The sequence below is a fragment of the Cydia fagiglandana genome, chromosome 10 (genome assembly GCF_963556715.1).
Source record: "Cydia fagiglandana chromosome 10, ilCydFagi1.1, whole genome shotgun sequence".
Classification (NCBI taxonomy): domain Eukaryota; kingdom Metazoa; phylum Arthropoda; class Insecta; order Lepidoptera; family Tortricidae; genus Cydia; species Cydia fagiglandana.
In genome coordinates this window covers 6,431,237-6,443,893 of record NC_085941.1, presented here as the reverse complement: position 1 = coordinate 6,443,893, position 12,657 = coordinate 6,431,237, and the positions used below count along the sequence as shown (strand labels likewise).

General features: G+C 35.2%; 1 protein-coding gene across 2 annotated transcripts in view; it reads right to left on the bottom strand.

Annotated features, from left to right (window-relative positions):
* Nucleotides 1-12,657, bottom strand: part of LOC134668107 (serum response factor homolog) — a 292,300-nt gene that overhangs the window by 186,251 nt on the left and 93,392 nt on the right. The window lies entirely within an intron of this gene.

The following is a 12,657-nucleotide window of genomic DNA, read 5'->3' as shown; positions in this document are numbered from 1 at the left end:
TTCTTGTGGAGCTGTTTGAAAACCATGGGACTTTTAAAATTTGAGTTTGAGTAAATTATTACTCGCTCTAGAACGTCCAGGTTCTGTCCGACACACATAATGATAATTGATGGGTCTCGTGATACTTTCTATAGAAAACAAAGTCCAGAGACACCTCGGCCCGTACCCGGACCGTTCAAGCGTGAGCCATCCCGAATAGTTGCATAAAATGTTAGTCATGGTTTAAATTACCCGTTCTTAAATATTTTATCGTCCATACTTCAAAATAATCCCAGAGGTTTGAAATAGCCCCACGCGACAGAGTCTACTCGTATTAATTAACATTAGGTACATGTGACGTTATCTATGAAAAGGGACCTTATTGTCAATGGCGCTTACGCCATTATTAACGATGCTCCGATATAAATACCATGCTGCGTGACACGGTGCGGCGTAAGTGCCATCTACAATAAGGTCCCTTTTCATAGATAATGCCCCATATGATGTTTGAATTGTATAGGTACGTAAAAACTTGAATTGATGTAGACACAAAATCTGCAAATTCAAACTGATACCAGTAAGAACACTTGGTTAAAGACTTAACTAGACGGACTGCTTCTCAACTGCAACTTGTATGCGAACTGCATACTTAAACTGTGTCTTCGCATACCAGTTGTAGCCTATAATAAGCTACAAATTCAGTCCGTTTGTATATATGACTTAATTCACAAAATCTAACATTAAGTATAATCGTAAATCATTAATTCTCATTATTATAGTTAAGTTATCTGTTTGTTATGATCCAACCGGTAATTAAGAAGTTTAGTAAAGTTTTATAAAATAACACATTTAATATAAATCGCAAAATCAGTATTTTCTATAGGTGGCCACACACAGCAACGGCATTTATAAAACATTGCATAACAACTATAGTTATTTGTTTTACAAGGGGGCAAAGTTGTTGTTTAACCGCTCGTGCTAAATATTGATACCCGAGCAAGCGAAAGATTCCAAAATTGAATCTTTCGCTTGCTCGGGTATCAATATTTCGGGGTTCGAAAAATGGAATCTTGAGCGTTGCGAGGGTTTCAAAGCACGAGGGTTAAACAAAATTTGCCCCCGAGTGAAACACAAAATTTTTCACCATACCAATCCGAAGCAAATATTCAATGTAAAATATCATTCAAAATCAAACCAAATCAAATACAAATGAATGTTATTAAATATTTATCATCCAAAATCATCATTTAAAAGTCAATTCTACCAGAAAACATAAGAAAACAACTCAAAATTTGCATTTGATTACTTTGCCTCACATGAGAATAAAATGCAACTTTGCTATCAGTCTTTGAAGTGCAAAGTAAGCCTTTCCGAGCTGGTGTGGTGTAAATATATATTTACTCAATATCAAAATGTTATACTATGTTATTCTTGTTAGACATTGTACCGCTTTGCAACTGCTGTGTATGGAGCACCTTACGAAGTTTTTATTACGTCGTTATTATACGGTATTACTGAATTTATTGGTGTTTAAAAGCTATTAGAAATAAATGATAAAGTTTATTTCTTGGCCGTAACTTCATGTTATCACCTTTAGCCATGTTATAAGCACTTACACTAATTACATTATAACCTTATTCTAGGGTTAAATGCTATAGAATTTTCTTAATCAAACAATATCTACAAATTATGTGTAGCTCGGCTGGAACTAAGTAAATAATCAAGGTATTTCCGTATTCGAGTAGAGGTTCGATGATTTTTTATGTTATCTCATCCCCTAAGGCTATAGATTTAAAAAAAACCTATCATAGTTGGGATACTTTCCCAACTATAATATCCTGCCCCAGCACGCCCTACATTACATTTGAATATCACCTAAACCTTCCTCAAGAATCTCTCTATCGATAGGTGAATACCGCATGAAAATCCGTTCAGTAGTGTTTGAAAATCCGTTCAAACACGCAAACACAGCGGAGGGGTGTGTGTCCTGTTTTTAAAACAACCCTAAGTTATTACAAAAGTTTCCGTGGGAAAAGCACACATCAGAACCGGCTAGAGCGAAAACTCGCTAGCTATGTCACAAACAAATAATAAATCAATAAGCAATTAAATTACAATGCAGTTTAATTTCATTAGCGAAATAATTAAACCATGCCCGAATAACGAATCGTCGATTAACGGTAATCATAAAAATTAATTAACTTTTTCAATCTCTCATCTTTAACAGTAGACTATTCGATTTTAGACTTTATTGTGTAAGGTGCAAGATCGTTTATATATTAGAGTAAGATACGAGATTGTAGAATTAATACGGACATCACAATCGGACAGGTTTATGGTACCGTGTTGCCATACAGTAAAAAGTATGAAGGGATCACGTACTGAGAAAGTTTTGATGTTCCCGATGACAGGAGAAATTTGGATAAAAAATAATGAGTGCATTAAAGATGATTCTATACCCTTTAATTTTCGTGGTATTCATTAAAGGCATATAAGCATATAGAATTAAAAAATAATGATAACGGACTTGTGATATTTTTTTAAATCTAATACCTACCTACGTGAAGGTATTGAATGAGCCATGAAAAAAGAAAAAATAATAATTTTGGTGCACTCAAAATTAACTCATAGATGTTAAGTTAAAAATATCTATTATGACAGGGTTAAAAATTGTTCAACATTTTACCTAAAGTACCTAAACCAACAGGAAATAATCGAAACGTTACAGAAATTATTATATGATAAAATAGGGTACAAGTATTCATAACGTGATAATAAAAAGAAATGATAACTGAGCGTTTTCCAAAAAAAAATTACATTTCATTCATGTCTTCAAAATATTGACTTCTTGGGCTCATTATACTCAGAATCATTTGCATATTCACGCCTCATACATGAAAAAATGTGTCCCAAGGTTTCCATTTGACCTCGTCACATTTTTGTATGAAAAGTTTTTTTATTTGTATGAACGTAACGCACTGGAAATATATTTTTTCATACAAAAAATTGGGACAATTTTTTTCATGTATGAGGCGTGAATGTACAAATGATTCTGAGTATAACGAGCCCAAGAAGTCAATATTTTGAAGACATGAATGAAATGTAATTTTTTTTTTGGAAAGCGCTCAACTAGGTTTTTCAAGTATACAATTAGTAACAAGAATTAACCGAACTCTCCTAAAATAACGCGCAATCTAACCTTTGCTCCCTCAGCGCAGGGAAGACCAGCGCGAGCCCAACAATATTCATACGAAGTGACCCAGATGTCGGTGTAATTGCGAACCTTGAGTGGCGCCGGCGCACTTACAAACCACACTTTATATAAAAAGTTTAAAGACTAACTTCTGCCCGCGACTTCGTATTCGTGGATTGATGATGACGATTGATAAAAACCCTATGTCTTTTCTCGGGGCCTAAACTATATCTCCATACACATACAGCGGTTTAAGCGTGAAGAAGTAACAGGCAGATACACTTCGCAATATGTGACGTCCCACGGGTAAAGATACCTATAACCTTTATCCGTGGAACGCCACATATAGTATGGAAGTATGGATACGCCGGTACAGTGCCGGAATTGTTTCTCTTTATCTGTTCTTTTGACTTATGTATTTGTAAGAAAAGAATAAAACATAATTTAACTAAATTAGGCCCGTAAAGTTTTATGAATAAAGGGGTAAATGTGTAACTCCCTACATATCTCTGCATACAATTTACGCCTACGAGTCAGCGTTAAAGTTAGTTAATTTTATATCCTTTTTATTAGCTTCTGTACATGGGCGTAAAATTGACGCATTCGGCTTGAATTTATGGTGTCGTTAAAAGCGTTATTGTTTAATCTGGCACCGAATTTAATGTTGATTAAGACGTTTAAGTTTAACGCCACGTCTTAAATAAAATGTGGCAATTATCTTTACTAAACATATGCAAATGAGATTGTTTTGCCACTTTATATAATATATTACACTTTCCTTTTTACATCATCATTATCGCACAGCGCACAGCTTAGCATTATGAAACAAAATAAATATTATAGAAAAAAATTACACAAATTTTCCCACAATAAGGTAAATATATTTTTTTAATAGCCTATGTGTCTGTCCCACTGCTGGGCAAAGACCTTCCCTCTCCCTTTCCAGTCCTCCCTGTGCTGAGCAAGATCCCGCCAATCCCGCTGGAATGCAAGCTCAATATATTTATATATTTCTTATTTTAAGCTCAATAAGGCTTGTGTTGTGGGTACTAGACAGTGATATATACATTATACAGTTATATATACCTAAATAGAAAATATTCATAAGTTCATAACTCAGGAACAATTATTTTGATAAACACACAAATAAATGTCCTCACCAGGATTTGAACCCATTCTCAAGGTTATAGCTCACAGAACCACTATAGTAGCTGCAACACCAAATGGTGACAGGTCATAACGCTATCTCTTTCGCTCTAGGTTGGGCTTAACAAGAGTAAAGAGATAGCATTATAACCTCATTCGTCAATTCGTATTGCGGTGAGTATAGTAAAGGTATATCTAAACACAACTATTTGACGAGGTTTCAAAGTGCGCGACTTGTCATTAGATCAGAATTTTAAGTAACTAACTTTACGAGTTAACTATGGGAAAGATACATGCTACATGCCAATTAAAAGTATACATACTAACTAGGTAGAGTTAGACGAAGAAAAGTCTGCAATGATTTTGATAGCACACGCAAAGCAAGTGTTATTTTAAATGTCAAACTTCTATCAAATTACGCTGTATAAATAAAATTTTCACTGCTTCTGCTATCAAAATCGTTGCAGTTTTCTTGGTCTAACTCAAACCGGTTTAAGAAATGCTTTTAAATTGCAAACATTAAATTATTTCAACTGTAAATTTAATAAATAGCACTTACAAGTTATTAATTTGCTAAAACGCTTATGACTTCTTTAAGGATTTTGATTAATGAACACAAGAATACATGCGTTGGTCAAATTCAAAACATAATTAGTAACGAAATGAATGACCTAATCGTTTGTGCCAAGGTATGAGTTATTAATGTTATTATTGAAATACTTTAGCACTTTGTGATTTTGGAAATTGTGTTTAGCCGAGAGCCGAGTGTTAAAGTATTAAAGAAGACACGAGTAGAGTCTGTCTAAGCTAACTTTTCACTGACTTGAACAGAACAAAGTGTGGGAGCGTCATCAGATTTTCATAGACGATTTGACGACCGGTCTGGCCTAGTGGGTAGTGACCCTGTTTATGAAGCCGATGGTCCTGGGTTCGAATACCGGTAAGGGCATTTATTTGTGTGATGAACACAGATATTTGTTCCTGAGTCATGATTGTCATGAATGTTTTCGATGTACATATTTAAGTATTTGTATGTCTGAGTACCTACAACACAAGCTTTCTTGAGCTTTCCGTGGGACTTAGTCAATTTGCGTAAGAATATCCCTATAATATTTATCGACATTTGACATTAATAACGACATGCCTACACTTTGTCTTTGCTAGTGCTATGCGGTGTTAGCTTGGTCCGAATCTAAGCTTCTTCCTCGCAACTCACTTAACAAAACCCGTTGATTTGAAACTTACTTATTGACCACGTGTTGATTAAACCCCGCAAAATAAAGAGTTCGTTTTATTATACCGTCGCATGTTACACCGTCCAGTTCGAAAATAATTGGCGGTATTTTGCTAAATAAGAAGTAACGGGAGCAAAGGCGGCGCCATTTAAACACTTTAATAGTTTACATTATTAGTGTACCCGGTACGGTTGCCTTAATCTGATTACGCATATCTTTATTTTTTGTTAATGACGAAATGTCAACTTAAGTACATACATATTATATTTACGCCATGGATAAATTTTTTGAATATTTCTAGCGGCAAGCCAATTAATGTTTATTTTATATCATATTTTATGGAAAAAAAATATTATATGTAATTATATTGTGTATTTGTAAGAAATTGTGCATTTTGCCTGTCCTAATTACTCAAAGGTTAACTGTAAGAGATCCTTTAAAGGGGTAAGTTGACGTTTGTACTAATGACGAATGTTATTTTTCCTGTTTTGTTTAGATTTTTGTGTGAAGTGTTTTACCACTACTAATCCAAACATGGTCGCTCACCGAGAACCAGAATTCCAAATTGAAGGTTTGCCAGATAGCGGAGCGCAGCATTCTAGGTGTCACGAGGACGGATCGCATCCGGAACACTATGCGCTCCAAAACACCCATGGCAAAGCTGATGCTTTTCCCAGCAGTGGCTAAGAAAAAACCGGGCAAGTGCGAGTCGGACTCGCGCACGGAGGGTTCCGTACCATAATTCAAAAAATGCAAAAAAAAAACGGTCACCCATCCAAGTACTGACCCCGCCCGACGTTGCTTAACTTCGGTTAAAAATCACGTTTGTTGTATGGGAGCCCCACTTAAATCTTTATTTTATTCTGTTTTTAGTATTTGTTGTTATAGCGGCAACAGAAATAAATACATCATCTGTGAAAATTTCCACTGTCTAGCTATCACGGTTCGTGAGATACAGCCTGGTGACAGACGGACGGACGGACAGCAGAGCCTTACTAATAGGGTCCCGTTTTACCCTTTGGGCACGGAACCCTAAAAATCGGTAGTACGGCGTCGGCCAATCTCAGGTTGAAGTGGTCACAGCCTTTACATGCAGTGGATCACCCCCTTAACCGCAGCAGAACAGCACGTGGGCAGCCTCCATTAATTGTGTCAACTAGGGATGCCGTATACGAAAAAGAACCAAAATCGTTAGAGAATCGTAAAATAAAAAAGAGACGTCAAAGCTTTCTGGAATTGTCCGTCAAAAAAAAACATTAATTGGCTTAATTAAAGAAAATTAATGCCAAAAACAAAAATAGTTTTATATCTGTCAGGAAGGGTAAAAAAAAAGTACAAAACAAACACACTCATGCTTTAACCGACCTTGCCGCGTCTAACCACTGACCTGAAAATATAAATAAAAAAACTATTAAATAAATGATTTCAATTCAATCAGTAGATACGTGTATGTATAAACAAGGTGTTTGTTCATAGACAACTATCAGCAAAAATAAGAACAATCATTAAAATAAGAAAAGAATATGTAGCTTTCGCAATTGCAACTTTCTAACAATTTTTTTTTTTAGGTTATATTCAGCTTATAGATTAAATTATACTAAAAACGAGCATTTAGTTTAACAAAAACCGACCAATTATTAAAAGACAGTATTATATAATGAAAATTGATTTCACAAGACGAATTAATTTATCCAAGTGTCAAACTGACAACTACTACATGAATCAGGGCATATCTCATTACTATCGGTACCAGGCGTGTCTCACTCCGCGATTTCGTTGCTTTGCTACAGGTAGCTAAAAGTACATCCGTTCGGCCCAAATTTTGGGTTTGCCATAAGCCGCGCGTGGCGCTGTCGCCACCTAGCAGCCTGTGCATGTGCTGATCGTAACAGGCGCGTTTTGTTAGAGAGTGAGTCTTCTGTACTTAGTACTATTATTTATTCTGTGCCGGTACTAACACACTGTCTGAACTAAGTGTCAACTAATCTGAATACTATTAAATCGGTCATTAATATTGATGCTGGTTAATGACGCGCTATTTATCGTTATTAGGGTTCCGTACCTCAAAAGGAAAAAACGGAACCCTTATAGGATCACTCGTGCGTCTGTCTGTCTGTCCGTGTGTCACAGCCCATTTTCTACAAAAGTACTGGACCAATTAAGTTGAAATTTGGTACACATATGTAAATTTATGACCCAAAGACGGACATCTTACGTAAACAAATGAATTTTAAGCATGGAGGCCACTTTTGAGGGGTAAATGACAAAATTAAAAAATAATGTTTTTAAACTACATCGTGTTACATATCAAATGAAAGAGCTCATTTTGAGAATTTCAAATATATATTTTTTATAATTATAAAATTAATAGGTTAGAAGTTATTTAAGAAAATAACCAAAAAATTACCATTTCCCCCCTTTATCTCCGAAACTACTGGATCATAATTCTTGAAAAAAATACACAAAGTAGTTCTTTACCTATAGATGACAGATAAACCTGATAGAAATGTGCATTCAAGCGTGAGTCGGACTTAATATACGAAACCCTTGGGTCCGACTCGCACTAGTTTTTAATACAGCGGGCGTGGCTGCAAAGTGACACGCGCACACGCAACAACCGTGTTAAACGAGGGCTACAATAAACTGCATATTTTATTTGCCGGTGAACCTTTGCACGCTGTATGTTAGGTATAAGTACATTCGTTACTCAGAAGCAAAAAACAACGGGTTGCCCTCCGGGAGTGCCAGTAGAAGTGAAAACTCAATGACAATGTAACAGTTTTTCGATCAGGTCACGTGTCCGTCTTACGAAGTTTCAATGTGTCGAATCTTACGGTCACGTGACCTGTCGCGAGTTTAACATTTTTTCCCCATCACAAAAAGTGCACAGCGTCGCTAAAGAAGTTTTCACTTCAAAAAATTATGTAATTTTTTTTCTTAATCCATTAGTCACTCTTTCTTAATGCAATTTGTATTATTATGTGTTTAATTTTTTTTTCTAGTATATTCCATTCAAATTGTTTTTCAAATGATAAATTTCACTAGTTGCATTAAATAACTGGCTTTTGATACAAGTAACTCTTGAAATGAAACATATATGAAAAAGGAAGGTAGCTGTGAAAAACATTGCTGTAAATTTAGTAGGTAGGTGAATAATTTATTCAAAACAGCGATCTCTTAGCTCTAAATAAGTAAATAAGATATATGGAAAGAATTAACAATAAAATTAAAAATGCAAGATATAGGAAAAAGATACGGGTTTTTATTAATTTGTTTTGCTATTAGAAATAATGAATGCACGCAAATTGTCTCACATTACTATAATACCTGTAGCATATGCAAATAGCATAGCAATGTACTATGATATTTTTTTTGGTTTTCAACTTTATTACATGAGTATCAGAGTTGAAATTAGAATAGGTTTTTGAATACTCTTGGTTCATTTTGGTTTCAAACTAGACGCACGAAGGCAGTAAGGCAGGTGTGAGGTTAATAGCGTATGTCCAGGCAATATTTAGAATCCATTACATACGAATTAACGGAGTGAAATATTTAAATATCCTTACTGGTGTAAATTGTTGCATAAACTCGAGTTAATAAGGGTGTAAATAAAAATATGTGTTTTAAATACGACTATACTTCAAATACATTGTCTGATAGTTAAAATACTTCATTACGTGAATTGCATTTAGATTGTACTTTTTAAATATCAATTATCTAGGTACTAAGTAGACAGCAAAAATAGCGCGCTGAATGAATGCACGGTAAAAAATATCTAAACATTCCTTTGTAGAGTTATATATTAAAACGTATCAAATACATTTTAATTGGTACCTACAAAAACATTAAAAAAGTAACTGACATGAGAAGAGTGTACGTACAAAGGCGTACTCATTTTACTTTATTCCTTTGAGGGATCTCTTTCAGTTAACCTTGGAGTAAATGACAGGAGAAAGTATTATCTGCCCGATTCGAACTTCAAGATACGTACGTCAATTCATAGATCTAGAAACGATATGGATTAGATGTGTCAGTGTCAAAAGTGACGTTTTTGTTTTAAGAAATGTACGTTTGACACTGACATATCTAATCCATATTTTTGTTTGTAAATAAATGATTTCTACTTATAACAACATTTTAGAAAATAGTTATTGCATAATGTGGTCCCCAGGCAAGAGCATGACGGACGCGTCTTGGACAAAGTCCGGCCACCTCCGAAAAGTTATTGTACAGTTTGCTCTAAATAAACGATTCACACGTGCGTACCGTCCGCAAATGTGGCACTGGCATAATAATATCATAATCGTTTATTAAACAATAATTATATCTAGTCCAGTAAAGTAACGGTTGCGCAATATATTAAATTATAATATGTAACTAGATTTTTTAAACTATCATACGTATGAGATATTTACAGATAATATATGCAGGAATTATACCGGCTGTGGCCTGTAACACGAGCAAATAATTAAAACATAGATTGTACTCCTCAAACGGTGACACTTTTGTTCAACAACTTTTAAAAATTATGAAGTATTTAGACTCCCTATTTTTCATACAAAATAACTATTATTTTCAATGGACGCCATCGCCACGCCATTATCATTGTGATTGACGTTGCTTGTCACGCCTTAAACATAACAAAATTCGCAATACATTGCGTCTTAGAATAAACTTTAAAGTGTATTAAAAATCAAACCACAAGTTATTTTAAAAGTCTCCGAACAAATGTTGATCAGTTTAAGGAGTACAGCCTACAGTTTAATTTTTTGCTCATATTACAGGCCACACACGGTATTTCAACACTTATTATTTCTATCTGCAAGCAAAGCGAAATTCTTGCCTAAAATCAGTTAAAAATTAGATTAAAGAAAATGTACACTTATAAAGGTCTTCAAATGTAACGGACGTAATCTCGAAATACACTGCGCGTATGATACAATACCTTCGCTAGATACTTAATTTGCTAGAGACAAAAAGTAATAAGTATACTTTGTACATATTAACGACCTAATTTTCATAAAAAATACTGTAGAAGAAACATACAGGACAAACCGTAAAATTACTGCAGTATAACCATTTAAGGCTCCTCTTCACGTTGGGCCAACGCCAACGCCAACGAGGGACGCATTTATGCGTTAGAGGGAGCAAGTGATATTGCTATCTCATTCTACCGCATGGCTGCGTCCCTCGTTGGCGTTGTCGTTGGCCCAAACGTGAAGAGGAGCCTTTAATCTAAGGTAGGTTACCTACTTTATACAGGAATAAAAAAATAGATTAGCCTATGTACATTACCGTAAATCTTATATAGATACATTTGATTATCGATGTTGTTTTTATGATTTAATTGCCGGGAATTAAGATAATAATGCTAATTTTACTAATAGCTTCAAATGCGCGCGATCAGTATCTAAACCCTTAGGCCCTGGTCTCCTATTTTATGCTGTGCGCGGCGTCTGGCGTCAGCGTCAACGTTTTTGAACAAAAAAGACGCTGACGTCGACGTCTAAAACAAACCACAACAGTACATCTCTATAGTAAGCATCGTGACGCAGACGCTGTAAGCGGCCGATGGCGTTTATAGGAGACCAGGGCCTTAGTCAGCGCGCTGTGATTTTGACGTCATCAAATAAATAATTATATTAGATAAGCTTATACACTGAGCGCAAATACGTTTCTGTACCTATGTATGTCTAAATACTAAATACATAGTACGAATAGTACGAGTAGTAGGTAATACTATTGTTTTTTTATTTTGCTTTATCTGAAAGTACTGTTGTTTTTTTTAAACTTCGCAAATTTACGGTACGAAGGGAATTATTTCATTACTGAAAATTTCAAGCAAATTAAATCTAGAAACAGTACCGCTATATTGTAAAAGTTACTTTCCCTATTAAAAATTTAAATGAAAGCCTCAATTTCTTCTCCCATGCACACCGTACGGCTACGACAAGCCCGCACAATATCCAACATTTATCATCATAAGGCCAGCATACACGGACCGTATTGTGCGACCGTACTATGTCCCCACTATTGTGCTATTGTGCTGCACCTCCGTGCGTGGTCACGTGTATTTTTTACTTTTTAAATGCTCAGAAATATATCAAACTTATTGATAACTTTTTTGGGTCAAAGTTGATCGAAAATGAGTAAGATTGACGGCGTTAATTTACTAGAAAAGGCTTAGAGGCCGACCAAGCCAACTCTGCATGACATTTGTAATACATTTGTAAAGAACATACAAAAGTACAAAAAATGGAGAATGTAGAGCTTTTAATGAACTATTAGTTACAGCTTCTTTTACCTCTGTGTCATAAATATAACTCCTTTTTTTCTCACTTTAAAAACAACTATTACATGAAAATAATATGGTTAGTTAAGTACTACCTACATCGTTCCTTTCAAACCGCGATAACTCAAAATGTTTTACAGCCGTATTCGAACAATGAAATACGTCAAATACTAGATATTGAAATGATATGGATTAGATATGTCAGTGTCAAACAAGTGTCAAAAGTGACGTTTTTGTTTGAAGAAACGTCAATTTTGACACTTGTTTGACACTGACATATCTAATCCATATCGTTTCTAGATCTATCAATTGACGTATCTTAAAGTTAGAATCGGGCCGTTAGAGCTTATAACCAAACGGAGACGCCGTGTCTGTAATTTTCGGTACAAAACAGTCTGCCGATTTTGCAGGGGAGGGGTACGTCAAATGTATACGTAACGTAAAAATACCCATGTCAGATAAACGGCAGTCCATAGAATGTGTATGACCATTGGCCGCCTAATTTCGACAGAGGGGAACGCCTGTTAATGGCTACTCCGTTTGGTTATATCTTCTAAGCAAAATGTTGTCAAAGTGACATGATCTTTCCATTTACCCTTCATTTAATGTCAGAAAAAAGGAACTCTAACTTGTAAACAACACAAGGGGTGCAGAGATGTATTTTGTGCAAAGAAGATGAATTGACTCAGTGGCATCAGGTAAAATTACATTGACATTTTGTGTCGCCACACCATAATCACCTGCTGGAAAGCAAACACGGCTTCTCACTTCGTTACGATTATATCGTAAAATTTTACATTGTCTTTCTCAAA